Raw genomic sequence first — 13,815 nt, forward strand, 5'->3', positions numbered from 1 at the left:
GGTCCCTAGTGCATATTCATTGAGGCCCGCAGGTCAGACCCGCAGTCTCACTTGTCTTGGCGGAAATGCGCTGCGATCCGCCCTGAAATATAAGGCGGGAAGTTTTACGAGGAGCCGGGTCCTGTTTCCCTGCTGTCTCCTGCCGTTTACATATCTAGTCTTTCTTCAGACTTTATTCAAGTGACAGCTTCTTGTTTGATGTCTCGCTTCCACATCCTACATCCATTGCCAGGCAGCTTTCTAGATAGCACTCCCACCCATCCTTCCCGCCCCCAAGCAGCCCTTTCCCATTTCTGGCGCCAGCGTCCTCCCCCTTCCCTCTTTCTTCAGGCCCTCGCTTATCACCTTCATGGACAGAAAATACTTAGCTCTCTCTCAACCTGCGGTTTACACCTGACACGCGTCAGTACCCTGGCAAATTCCTTAAAACCTCTTCTCAAATGGCACTGTAAATTCATCTCTTTTTAACTCCCAGAAGTATCTAATTGGTTTTGTCCTTGTACTACGTGAATACTAGTATCCACTACAGAAGAAAACCCCAGGCCTAGCGATGGCGGTTCTGGGCATTGTGCCAGCCTCTCCCAGGGTATGTTTTCTGACCTCACCTACTTCTGATCAACTGAGGTCGGGAGTTCGAGACCAGACTGACCAACATGGCGAAACTCCGTCTCTACTAAACAAACAAACAAACAAAAGCCGGGCGTGGTGGTGTGTGTGAACCCGAGAGGCAGAGGTTGCAATGAGCCGAGATCGCGCCATTACATCCCAGCCTGGGCGACAGAGCGAGACTCTGTCTCAAAAAAAAAAAAAAAAAAAAAAAAATTAGCCCGTCTGAGACATATTATTGGAGACAGTAGAATCCTGCATCCAACAGGCACTTGGTGCAGATCTGAACCCACTGAGCTATTGGCTCATGTTCCCTATGTTCTATTAAGTATCATGAGCAGAAATTGAACTCTTTAGCTTTTACCCACTAAGTATGGCTATAGGACAGGTCTCTCTCTCTCTCTCTCTCTCTTTCTCTCTCTCTCTCTCTCTCTCATTTTTGCATCTTTTTTTTTTTTTTGCCATCAGTGTGGGTTTTTTGTTTTGATGTTATGAAGTGAATTTCTGGGGACAATCTCTGTTGCGTCGTGTTGACAAGGATCCAGTCCCTGTTTGGACAGCTAATGTGGTCTATGAGTCTTTTTTGTTGTCTATTTATTGTCCTGAGAATAATGGTATTTCCTGATATTTGAGATGCAGCAATGATAAGTTGTTCATATCTTGTCTTTCCAATGTTTGGTAACAATTTTATGGGCCCAGTAATTGTCAATATCTGCAAGAGGGCATCTCTATTACAATGTCCTTACTACTACTTGTCCTTACTACTTACTACTACTTACTACTCAATGTCCCCCCCTTACTACTCAATCTCCAGCACCCTCACCACCAAACTTCATTCCGTAGGAGCTCTTGGCTTTAACAAATTTGCTATATCTAAAAGACATCTTAGTCCAGGAAAAAAACTAAATCTGTAGCATATAAGGAGCAGTTTTCTTTGATTGGTATATTCAGGTTTCTAACCAGCTGAAAAATTCAAATACATGTCCTTTAAATATTAAGTTTAAACCACACTACAGAAAGGAGAGAAAAGATTTATATGATCACATATAAGCAATAGAATCAGCAATATGAGCACTTTTCACAATGATACAAATCAAATGTAATAATCTCCAGAACATTAAGGAAGTTCATTCCTTAATGAAAATAAATGAAAAGAAGTTATTCACCCACTGTTCTATGCCCTGGAAAGAGAATGTCCTGCCGGATTCAAAAAGGTATCACAAAATCACTCAGATTTTCAGCAATGACGGCCCTCCAAGGATCTAATGATGCTAATATTTTCAGTTTATTTCCTTCACTGATAAACATTGTTAATAGATACCATTGCCTCTATTTTCACCTTAAGTGATGATACTTAGCGCAGTTCGTTTCTTTATAATGCTCCCTAGTTTGGTGGAAGGAATTCTCCTGCTTTATAAATATAGGATATTTTCTCATGAAACAAACTGTCATACTCTTTCAGTGAAGTGAATAGACAAATTAGGTCTCTAAAATATTAAAGGAGTCACTGCCCCAATTATCTTAGGAACAATGATAATCACTTATATAAAATTAAAATAAGAAAATTAAGCCAGGTATGGTGACTCATATCTGCAATCCCAGCACTTTAGAAGGCTGAGGAGGGAGGATCAGTTGAGGTTAGGAGTTGGAGACCAGCCTGGGCAACATAGTGAAACCCCTGTCTCTACAAATTTTTAAGTATTAGCTAATTTTTAAAAGTTGGCCGGGCATGATAATGCATGACTGTAATCTCAGCTACTAGGGAGACTGAGGCAGGCTGCAGTGAACTATGATTGCACCACTGCCCTCCAGCCTGGGTGACAGAGTAAGACTCTCAACTCAAAAAAAAAGAAAAAATAAAAAGAAAAAGAAAGAAAATTAAGAATTTGTTGAAAGCTGTTTTACTACAATGCTAGGCTGCATGTCTTGTGCCTCTACTCCCAGAAACTCAACAGGCTGAGGTGGAAGGATTGCTTTAGGCCAGAAGTTGGAGACCAGCCTGGGCAACAGGGCAAGACCTCATCTCTAAAAAAATACAAGGCAAGCTGAGCCAGGAGGATTGCCTCAGCACAGAAGTTCCAAGTTGGTCTCCTATGATTGCCCTTCTGCATTCTAGCCTGGATAACAGAGGAAGACACTGTGCCTTATTTTTTATTTTATTTTGTTTTTTACTACTTATGCTTATTTATTTATTTACTTTTGAGACAGAGTCTTGCTCTGTGGCCCAGGCTGGAGTGCAGTGGTGTGATCTCAGATCACTGCAAGCTCCGCCTCCCAGGTTGAAGCTATTTCCCTTCCTCAGCCTCCAGAGTAACTGGGATTACAGGTGCACGCCATCATGCCCAGCTAATTTTTATAGTTTTAGTAGAGATGGGGTTTCACCATGTTTGCCAGCTTGTCTCAAACTCCTGACCTCAAGTTATGCACCTGTCCTCGGCCTCCCAACGTGCTGGGCTTTACATGTGTGAGCGCACCTCGGCCCAGCCTACTTTATAGCATGAAATATGAAGTTATCAATAGGGAAAAATTTTCGTTGTTTGAATTGGTGAACATGATATAAAATTATAGATTTAGCGGCAAATCAAATTTAATGGCCGTGATAGTTTGGTACAATAAAATAAATGAAATGAAGTTGATAGCAGAGAAGAAATCATTGATGCTTTTTGACATTTTATAATAATGTAAATATTTAATATAAAACAAGACATGAAAAAGTTTCATGTACTTTATTTTTTGTTTTAATTATTTATTCTATTTTTTGAGATGGAGTCTTACTCGGTCGCCTAGGCTGAAGCGCTGTGGTGCAATCTCACTCACTGCATACCTCACGCCACCTAGGTTCCAATTAAGTTGTATTATATTATGTCCCCTGGCCTCAACCCGCCTGAGACAAGCTGGACAACAGGCGCACACCACCACACCCGCTAATTTTTGTATTTGAGTAGAGAGGGAGGGTGCACCTTGTTGGCGCAGGATTGTCCCTCGATGAGCTGACCATTGTGATCCGCCCCGCCAAGGCCTCGCCAACGTGCTGGATTACAGATGTTAGACCACCACGCCCAGCTGCCCTGCTCGAGGCTTTTTAAAGTGTTCATCGATCGCGTTATTGAATCACTAGATACAATGTGAGATTTTATATCTTCCCCAGAGGTCCTAAGCCACTAAGGTTGTGTCCTCTGTGGAATATTCATTGTCCTCTTCCGAAAGGCCGAGGCTAACTTTTGTATTTTTTTGGTGGAGAAAGGGGTTTCAGTATGTTTGCCCAGCTGGTCCCCCTAATTCCTGGCTCAGCGCACCACTCCTTGAGTGTCCTCCCAACGTGCTAGATTGCTGCATAAGCCGACCGCACCCGTGACGTATATATTGCTTCTAAATTTCAGCACATTAGTAGACAACTTATCTTCTGTGGGTAAGTACCCAATTCATATTCTAAGTTATTTCTCAACTCTAATTATGTCCTTTGCTTCATTTACTTGGCCGACACAACAAATTTGCTCCCCCACCCAGCCCACGATCCCCTGTTGTTTTGAGACCTATTGTTTACTCTGTTTAACCCAGATGGAGTGCCAGTGGTGTGATCTGTAGCTCACGGCAACACTCACCTGCCTGTGCCCCTGCCCACCCTTGGCGCTAGTGATCCTCCAGAATATCTGGAACGTACTTAACTGACAGGAGTGCACCATCAAATCCAACTTTTTTTTTGTTTTTTTTTTTTTTTTAGAGCGAAGTGTCTTGCAATGTTTGCCTAAGTTGGCCCCAGGAGCTCCAACTTTCTGGGCTTCAGGAGATTCACCTGCCTGACCTCCCAAAGTGCTGGGATTCCAGGTGTGAACCTACCGCACCTGCCTAACAAACTTTCTATACATGTGCCATGAATAATCTGTTTCTTTCCGTTTTTTTTTTTTTGTTTTTTTTTTGAGATACATGTCTTGTTTCTGTCACCCAGCCTGTAGTGCGTGAATCTCAGCTACACCCGGCACCACCCACACTCTAATTGTATTTTAGAGAAAAACGTTTCATCATGTCCAGGCCAGTCTCACGCTGAGCCACCTCCCAACAGCTGTAGTACATGCATGAAGACACCATGCCCGGCCATTGCCAATGAATTCTAATAAGTGACAAGTCCTTTCCTGGCTTAAGAAAAGGGGGAGGTACAAAAAGTGGACATAGTGGAACTTTACACACAGATAAATCAGCTGCACTAGGAATGGGACAGCTAAACTTCTAAGACATTTTATTTGTACTTTTTGAGGAGTCAGGTCTTCGCTCTGCTACCCAGGTGGCAGTGCAGTAACACGATCATAGTAGCCTCAGCCTCCTGGCTCAAGTGATCCTCCTGCCTCATGTCTCCCAAAGTGCTCGGATTACCAGCCTGAACCACTGTACCTGGCTGAGATATTTTTATAGGTCCTCCAACATCTGTAATTATTTCTTTTTTATTGTATTTATATATAATCAAATATATTACATATTTTTATTATAATTATATGAACATAAATATATATAATTATATATTTATGTATAATAATATATGTGATATATTTGATTATATATTATATATATTTATAAAATATATATATTTGTTTTAGAGATGAGACCTCACTATGTTGCCTAGGCTGGTCTCAGAAAACTCCTGACTCAAGTGATATTCCCATATGGCCTCCCAGAGTGCTTGGGATTATATCTGTGAGCCACTGTGCCTGGCCCTGTTTCTCATTTCAAAATTTAATTTATTTGTTTTGAGACATGGTCTCACTCTGTCACCCAACCTGAGTACTGTGTGGTGTAATCATCGGGCTCACTGCAGCCCTCAACCTCCCCAGGCTCAGGTGATCCTCCCACCTCACCTCTTGAGTAGCTGGAACTTCATAGCATACACCACCATGCCCGGCTAAATTTTGTATTTTTTGTACAACAGAGTTTCATCATGTTGCCTAGGGCTCGCTCTCCAACTCGTAGCTCAAGTGATATGCCCGCCGCTGCCTCCCAATGTGCTGGTAGTACAGGCATGAGCCCCGCATGTGCCCAGCCTGTAATTGTTTCCTGTGGTGACCAAGTCACATTGTCCTGAAAGACAGGTCACAGTGACCTCTTTGATAGCTTCTGCCATTTGCTTATCCAAAAGGGAGCAAAGTCACAATGGTCCCCAGTCATTTGTTTCTCCTCCCCTTTCCCTCTTTTCTTTAGAAATCTTGATTTTAATTTTTATTTGTGAAAAACCATCTAATGCCAGTTTTCCCTTTCTATAGTAATGAGAATGAGCAGGCAGATAAGTGTCTCTATATTATTCTTGACTGATTTTTTTCAGATGACTATGTCCATAAAAATTAGCCCATCGAGACCCATCATTGGAGCCAACAGAATCCTCAGGACACTGGTGCAGACACTGGATCGTTAGAGCTATTGCTCTTGTTCCCTCTTTCTTCTGTGTTCATGAAGCAAAACTTGATCTTCACCCCCCCCCCCCCTTTTTTTTTGCTTTTATATACTAAGCATATAACTGGGCAGGTCCTTCCTCTATCTCCCTCTCTCTCTTTCTCTCTCTCTCATTTTTGCATCATTGTTTTCTGCCATGCAGTGGCATCTGGGGGGGTGTAGCGGGTTTCTTGTTTTGATGTTATGAACGTGAATTTCTGGGGACAATCTCTGTTGGTGTGGTGTTTGACAAGGATCCATCCCCTGTTTGGTGAACATGACAGCTAATCTAGTCTGTGAGTCTTTTTTGATGGTCTATTCATTGTCCTGAGGATAATGGTATTTTTCTTGATATTTGAGACTGCAGTAATCAGAAGTTGCTCATATCTTGTCTTTTCAATTGGGGGGGGGGCGGTTTGGTAACAATTTTTGGGGCCCAATAGCTTCAATACCTGCAAGAGTGGCATCTCTATTATAAAGATGATCTTACTAGCTCAGTGGCCCCCCCTCCCACCTAACCTCATCCATACAAGCTCTTGACTTTGACAAATTACTATACTAAAAGAAGTCTTAGTACTGAAAGATACTAAGTCTGGCATGTAAGGAGCCACTTTTTCTTGATTCGTGTACTCAGTTTCTACTAGCTAAAAAAACTCTAACCAGCTGAAATACATGTCCTTTAAGGATTAAGTTTAAATCACACTACAGGACAGGAGAAAAGAGATTTATAATGATCACAGATAAACAATGGAGTCAGCAATATAAGCACTTCTCACAACTATACAAATCAAAATATTTTTTTTTGCTTAAGGACAGAGTCACGCTCTGTCACCAAGTCTGGAGCTCATGTGCACGATCTTGGCTTACTGCAGCCTTGGCCTCCTGGTTCAAGCGATTCTTTCATCACCTCCTGAGTAGCTGGGATTACAGGGATGCGACACCATGCCTGGCCTAATTTTTGTATTTTTAGTAGAGATACGGTTTTGCCATGTTGGCCAGGCTGGCCTCGAACTTCCTAACTCAAGTGATCTACCCACCTTGGCCTCCCAAAGTGCTAGGATTACAGGTGTGTAAGCCACTGCCCTGGCCACAAATCAAATTTAATAATCTCCAGAACATCAAGTAAGTTCAGCTCTTAATGAAAATGGATAAAAAGAAATGATTTACTCACTTTTATATGCTCCAGAAAGAGAATGTCATACAAGACTCAAAAGGGTATCACAGAATCACTCAGATTTTCAGAATGAGGGTTTTCCAAGGATCTAATAATGTTCATTTTTTCAGTTTGTTTCCCACACTGATAAGCATTGTTAATAGATACCATTGCATCTATTTTCACCTTAAATGATGCTACTTAATGCAATTATTTGCTTTCAAATGCCCCCTAGTTTGGTAGAAAGAAGTTTTTCTGATTTATAAATATATTTTCTTATGAAACTAACTGGAATACTCTTCCAGTGAAGTGAACAGATAAATTAAGTCTCTAAAACTTAAAAGAGATTACTGCCCCAATTATCTAAAGGACAGTAATAATTATGTATATAAAATTCAAATACGAAAAATTAAGCAGGGTGTGATAGCTCACACCTGTAATCTTAGCACTTTAGGCAGCTGAGGAGGGAAGAAGGATTGAAGCCGCGAGTTCGATACCAGCCTGGGCAACATGGTGAGACCTCTGTCTCTTACAAATTTTTTAAAAATGAGCTAATTTAAAAAAAACTAGCCAGCACAGTGGCTCATGTCTGTAGTCCCAGCTGCTTGGGAGCTGATACAGGAGGATCGCTTGAGCTCAGGAGATCCAGGCTGCAGTGAACTATCATTGTACCACCGTACTCCAGCCTGGTGACAGAGTAAGACCTCAACTCAAAATAAAGTAAAGAATAATTTCTTGACATTTTTTTTTTTTTTTTTTTTTTTTTTGCAATGCCAGGCTGGTTGACTCACACTTGTAATCCCAGAAAATCAGGAGGCTGAGGTGGGAGGATTGCTTTAGGCAAGGAGTTGGAGACCAGCCTGGCAAACAGGGCAAGATGCTATGTCTAAAAAGTTAAAAGGCAGGCCGAGCTGGGAGGACTGCCCTGAGCCCAAAAGTTCCAGGTGGTCAGCTGTGGTTGCACCAGTGCACTCTCGCCTGGATGACAGCAAGAACTCGTTTTTTTTTTTTTTTTTCCTTTACTACTTATGCTTTAAATGTGATGTTTCATTAGGGAAAACTTTTCTTGTTGAATTTGGAACATGAAAAAAATAATAGATTTAGCTGTAGATTAAATTAATGGTCTTGGCTGGGCTTGGTGGCTCACACCTGTAATCCCAGCACTTTGGGAGGCTGAGGCGGGTGGATCATCTGAGGTCAGGAGTTCAAGACCAGCCTGGCCAACATGGGTGAAAACCCCGTCTCTACTAAAATACAAACATTAGCCAGGCATGGTGTCTGGCGCCTGTAATCCCAGCTACTCGGGAGCTGAGGCAATGAGAATCGCTTGATCCCTGGAGGTGGATGAGGTAGCAGTGAGTAGAGATCATGCCACTTCACTTTAGCATGGGTGCACGGTAAGTGAGAGTGTGTCTCCAAAAAAAAAAAGAAAGAAAGAAAAGAAACTTTTTCATGTGAGGAAAATGAATGCTTTCAAATTAGCTGCCTAGAGCTAGAGAAAGAAACCACATCCTACTTCCCTGCTTTTTAAAATTTTTAAAGTTTTTTTAAAAATAATTTATTTATTGAGATGGAGTCTCACTCCATTGCCCAAGCTGGAGTTGCAGTGGCAGGAGTTTGGCCCAATACAACCTCTTCCAGTCGTATTCAAGTGATTGTCCTGCCACAGCCTCCTGAGCTGCTGGGACTAAAGGCGCAAACCACCATGCCTGCCACTTTTTTTTTTTTTTTTTTGTATTTTTTAGTGGAGGACAAGGTTTCATCATGTTGGCCAGGTTGGTCTCAAACTCCTAACCTCAGGGTGATCCGCCACACTCGGCCTCCCAATGTGTTGGGAATTACAGGCTAGTGAGCCACCACCACTGGCCACTTTTCTCACTTTTGAGCTATGTATGCATCCACTGAAACTGCTTGCTATTGCCACAGTTAGCTGTGAAGTAACCTAATCATGTGCACTGGACACCATCTCTCACTCCCTGTAGCTGAACAATGTATAGCTAATCCCTAATCAATGTTATTTCTATAAACCACTGGGAGTTCCTGGCAAACAACTTTCTACCAGCCAACTCCCTGTCTCCTTTTTTGGTCTTTACAAACCTGCTTGTAACAAAGGCCAAACAGAACCCATATCCAAGATTGCTTGGGTTTGAGCCTTCAGGGCACTCTACCCTCGCATTGGCTCAAACAAACTCTTTAAATCATATTTTGTGCTTAAGCCCCTTCCTTCTAGGTCCGACGTTTTTGGCCCTGGGAGCAGGATTCAGAGCCACTCATCTCTGACCAACTGACTATCCTCTTAAAGGCCTCCAGGGTGTGGCTAAATAGTAGTAAGAATTTTATTGGTGAGATCAGTTTGCAGTCCAGGAAGAGACAGTCTCTGGTGTGTGTTTTTGAAGAGGTGCTTTCTCTTCAGAGAGAGAGAGAGACAGAGAGAGAGAGAGACAGAGAGAGAGAGGGCAGGTTGGTTTTTGTGCCTCACAGGGTGTGTATCACACAATGGAGTTATACATATTCAGCAGGTTTGGGGAAAGACCATTTCTGAGGGGTATTGAGCTCATGTGCAACGGGTAAACATATATGTAAAACAGTTACCCCATCTTCACATTGGGAAGGGATTTTAGCATTGAAATAACGGTGGAAATTGGCTTTTGATGTCAAAAGGTGAACTACTGGACACGAAGTCGGTTTGTGTGCAGTCCCTGTAACATGGCTGAAACTGGCTTGATATCTGCAGTTGCTTATCAGGAGAGAATGAAAGGCCACTCCTGCTGTCCCATTGGAGGTCTAGTGAATCTGGGTTGTAAATCCAGTTGAGAAGGGCTGGGAAGATTTTGACAATTTGCCTGCCAGCTCCTGTTGTCAGGAGTTTAGCAAGAGTGTGGTTTTTCCTGTAGCCATAGGAATTCAGGAAGTTGTCATGCCAGCTGAGCCCTGAACCCTTGACCTGTAGCGAACTTTTGTTTCCTTAACCTTAGAGTCTTATTCTCTAAGGGGGCATGTATTTTCGTCTCTCAGATCACACCACATTCCTCCTGGACTGGGTGCCTGGCCAGCTCTGAGGCTCTTGAGTTCTGACTCTGAGAGAAACAGTTGGGCGGTAGTAAAGGGTGAATCCTCCTGAAATCTGGACCTTCCCACTCTTTGGTTGAAGGCTGGGGGGTTTGCTTGAGTGTCCTTTCCAGCTCTCCCTTTCTAGAACGGAGGTTTTCTGTCTTTACCCTGTGGGTAAGAGATTTGAGTTTCAGGGGAAATAACTGCCTTTTCCACCTCTGCGTCAGGACAGAAGGTTTGGGTTCAGTCAGCAAAGAGCTCTCCAGAGAGCTTCTGCCTTTTCTGCCTCTGTTCCTCGGCAGGAAGGTCTGGGTCAAGGTATTGGCCGGTAGGCACTGGTGGTTTCCTTTCATGTAGCATGTTGTTTGAACATTGGGACTTAGCTTTTCATTTGTGACTAGTTCCGTTAGTTCTTAACTGGAAAGTACACGGAGGTGCATTACCCTGCCCTGAAGAAAAGAAGTGATCTGCTCCCGCTGACCTCTTCAGGTGCTCCAAGTGACCGGGGACGCTGCAGAGGTGTCGGGGTCATTACTCACCATGTGAAGGCAGCCTCATAGGGCACTCCCCATCAGAAGAACATCTTTATGAACCCTGTTTCCTGCTCTTCTGGGAGGGTATATGTGGGACGGGTCCCCCATAGCACATACACTCTGTGGCCACCTAGTGGTTAGAAACAGTGGGAACCACTGAGACAGCGATACACAACTCCGGTGTTATCTGTAGGAGTGACTTCATAAGCACCGCACCGTGACCCAAATCACATTGCAGGCCTTGGTCATCTGAAAAGCTCCTGAATTATGGGAAATGAAGCTTCAAAATTTAGCACACTGTGAAGAAACAAACGCCTTTAGAAACACCAGCTGGGTTTATGTATAACACTTATGAGGCATCCTCTTGTAAATGTCCAAGAAACTGGACCCACCTAACCAGGAAAAGTCATAAGGGAGAATGAAGAAAATGGGGATCTTTTGAAATGCTTAAAATAATTTATTAGGCCGGGCGCGGTGGCTCAAGCCTGTAATCCCAGCACTTTGGGAGGCCGAGACGGGCGGATCACTAGGTCAGGAGATCGAGACCATCCTGGCTAACAGGGTGAAACCCCGTCTCTACTAAAAAATACAAAAAGCTAGCCGGGCGACGTGGCGGGCGCCTGTAGTCCCAGCTACTCGGGAGGCTGAGGCAGGAGAATGGCGTAAACCCGGGAGGCGGAGCTTGCAGTGAGCTGAGATCCGGCCACTGCACTCCAGCCTGGGGGACAGAGCGAGACTCCGTCTCAAAAAAAAAAAAAAAAAATAATAATAATAATAATAATTTATTAGTTGTGCACAATTGGAAAAATTTGGTTTTTAGAACCAAATTAAATGGGAGACTTACTTCCAATAATACCTAGAAATTTCTAAAAGAAGAACTGAGAAAATTGCCTCCAGTGAGGAAGTAAGCTGAAGGAGGTTAACTGACATGTTTTCTGAATTGAGAATTATTGAGGAGGCTTTGTCTCTTTCACCCCCAACTGCTCCTTCTCCTCCTGCCCCTGCACCTGCATAGTCTCCCTTACCTAAGCCCTCCTTTCCTGCCTTGCCTCTTCTTCCATCACCATCACCTGAGGAAAGTCCCCAGCGCTCTGGCCCCTTCCTTGAAACTTCTGTTCTGACCGCTTTCAAGGTAAAACCCACAGGAAGAGGGGGAGCCTACCATTCTGTATACTGTAAAATGTGATATTAAGAATATCATAAATGACTTCCCTAGGCTGGGCACGGTGGCTCATGCTTGTAATCCCAGCACTTTCGGAGGACTAGGTGGGCAGATCACGAGGTCAGGAGTTCAAGACCAGCCTGGACAACATGGTGAAACCCTGTCTATACTAAAAAAACACAAAAATTAGCCGGTCATGGTGGCACATGACTGTAATCCCAGCTACTCAGGGATGCTGAGGCAAGAGAATCATTTGAACTCGGGAAGTGGAGGTTGCAGTGAGCCGAGATTGCGCCATTGGACTCTAGCCTGGGTTACAGAACAAGACTCTATCAAAAAAAAGAAAAAGAAAGAAAAGAAAAAAAAAAAAAGACTTCTCTGATCGAAATTTAAATAAATTTTCCCCTTCTAATTCTAAAGCAGCCTCTAAGATCCTACAGTGTTTGGGAGGAAATTTGACTTAATTTCCAAACTTTTGAGCCTGGACATTCTGATCTTTATCAATTAGTTCACATGCTGGTGTAAGAAGGCAGGGCCACTAAATGGTTGAAAAGGGCAAATTGGGATAATCCTTTAGAGGAATTTTAAAAAACAGACTGAAGCAGACAATGAAAGGTCTGCATTTTGGCTAAATACCTCCATGTTGCTATTCCCCAGCTCGTTCCTAAAAATATAGATTGGAGAATTCAGCAATGCACTTAAAAGGTCAAGCAAATCTGTCATTGTTATATTTAAATGGTTGAGATTTATTTATTGATTGATTGAGACAGGTACTCACTCTGTCACCCAGGCTGGAGTGCAGTGGCTCCATCATGGCCCACCACAGCCTCAATCTCTCAGCTCCAGCAATCCTCCCACCTCAGCCTCCCAAGTAGCTGGACCACAGGTGCATGCCACAACGCCCAGCCAATTCTTTGATTTTTTCATAGAGAGGAGGTCTCGCTGTGTTTTTCCGGGCTGGACCTCAATGAACTCCTGGGATCAGTCAATTCTCCCGCCTCAGACCTCCTAACATTTACACTGCAGCAGAGATGCATTTGGAGTAGGTGATGATTTTGGAATCCTTTAGAAGCAACATAGATATCTGATTTCATCAGGTCAAGTCATCAAAAATCACCAATAAGTCTCTGACCTTTTAGAAGCAATTTGAAAACCTGAATCTTTGGCCATCATTAAAATTCCTGGTCATTCAAAATTAGATATTCCAGAGAGCAAGGACAATCATTTTGCTGATGCTGCAGCTAAGAATGCAGCTCTGAAGGTGGCATCAGACACAGAACTTCTCGAAATGACCTTGCTGACTTATGACCCATTGAAGACTTCATTAGAATGTACAAATGGGCTGGGCATGGTGGCTTGTGCCTGTAATCCCAGCACTTTGGGAGGCCAAGGTGGGCAGATCACCAGAGGTCCGGATTTTGAGACCAACCTGGCCAACATGGTGAAATGCTGTCTTTACTAAAAATACAAAAATTAGCTGGCGTGGTGACACATGCCTATAATCCCTGCTACTTATGAGACAGAGGCACGAGAATCACTTGAACCTGGAGGGAGAGGTTGCAGTGAGCAGAGATTGCGCCACTGCACTCCAGCCTGGGTGACAGAGCGAGACTCTGGCAAAAAAAAAAAAAAAAAAAAAAAGGAGCATAAGTGGAGTTCCCAAGTAGGAGAAGGATCTCTGGAATGATAAAGGGAACAAGTTTCTTCCAGAAACAGGCTTATGGTATGGGCCCAATGATACACTGATCCACCCCTTAGCTTCAATTACCCTTTTTACAGTACTTTATAAGCTGAGTCATTGGAATTCAGACAAAATGTTAGCATGGGGAAAGCAATGGTATTGAAAAATCATTGCCTGTGATTGCAGAAAATGTTTATTTTTGCTATACTGTCTG

This window comes from Macaca thibetana, unplaced genomic scaffold (genome assembly GCF_024542745.1).
Source record: "Macaca thibetana thibetana isolate TM-01 unplaced genomic scaffold, ASM2454274v1 unplaced_scaffolds14, whole genome shotgun sequence".
In the NCBI taxonomy this organism is placed as follows: domain Eukaryota; kingdom Metazoa; phylum Chordata; class Mammalia; order Primates; family Cercopithecidae; genus Macaca; species Macaca thibetana.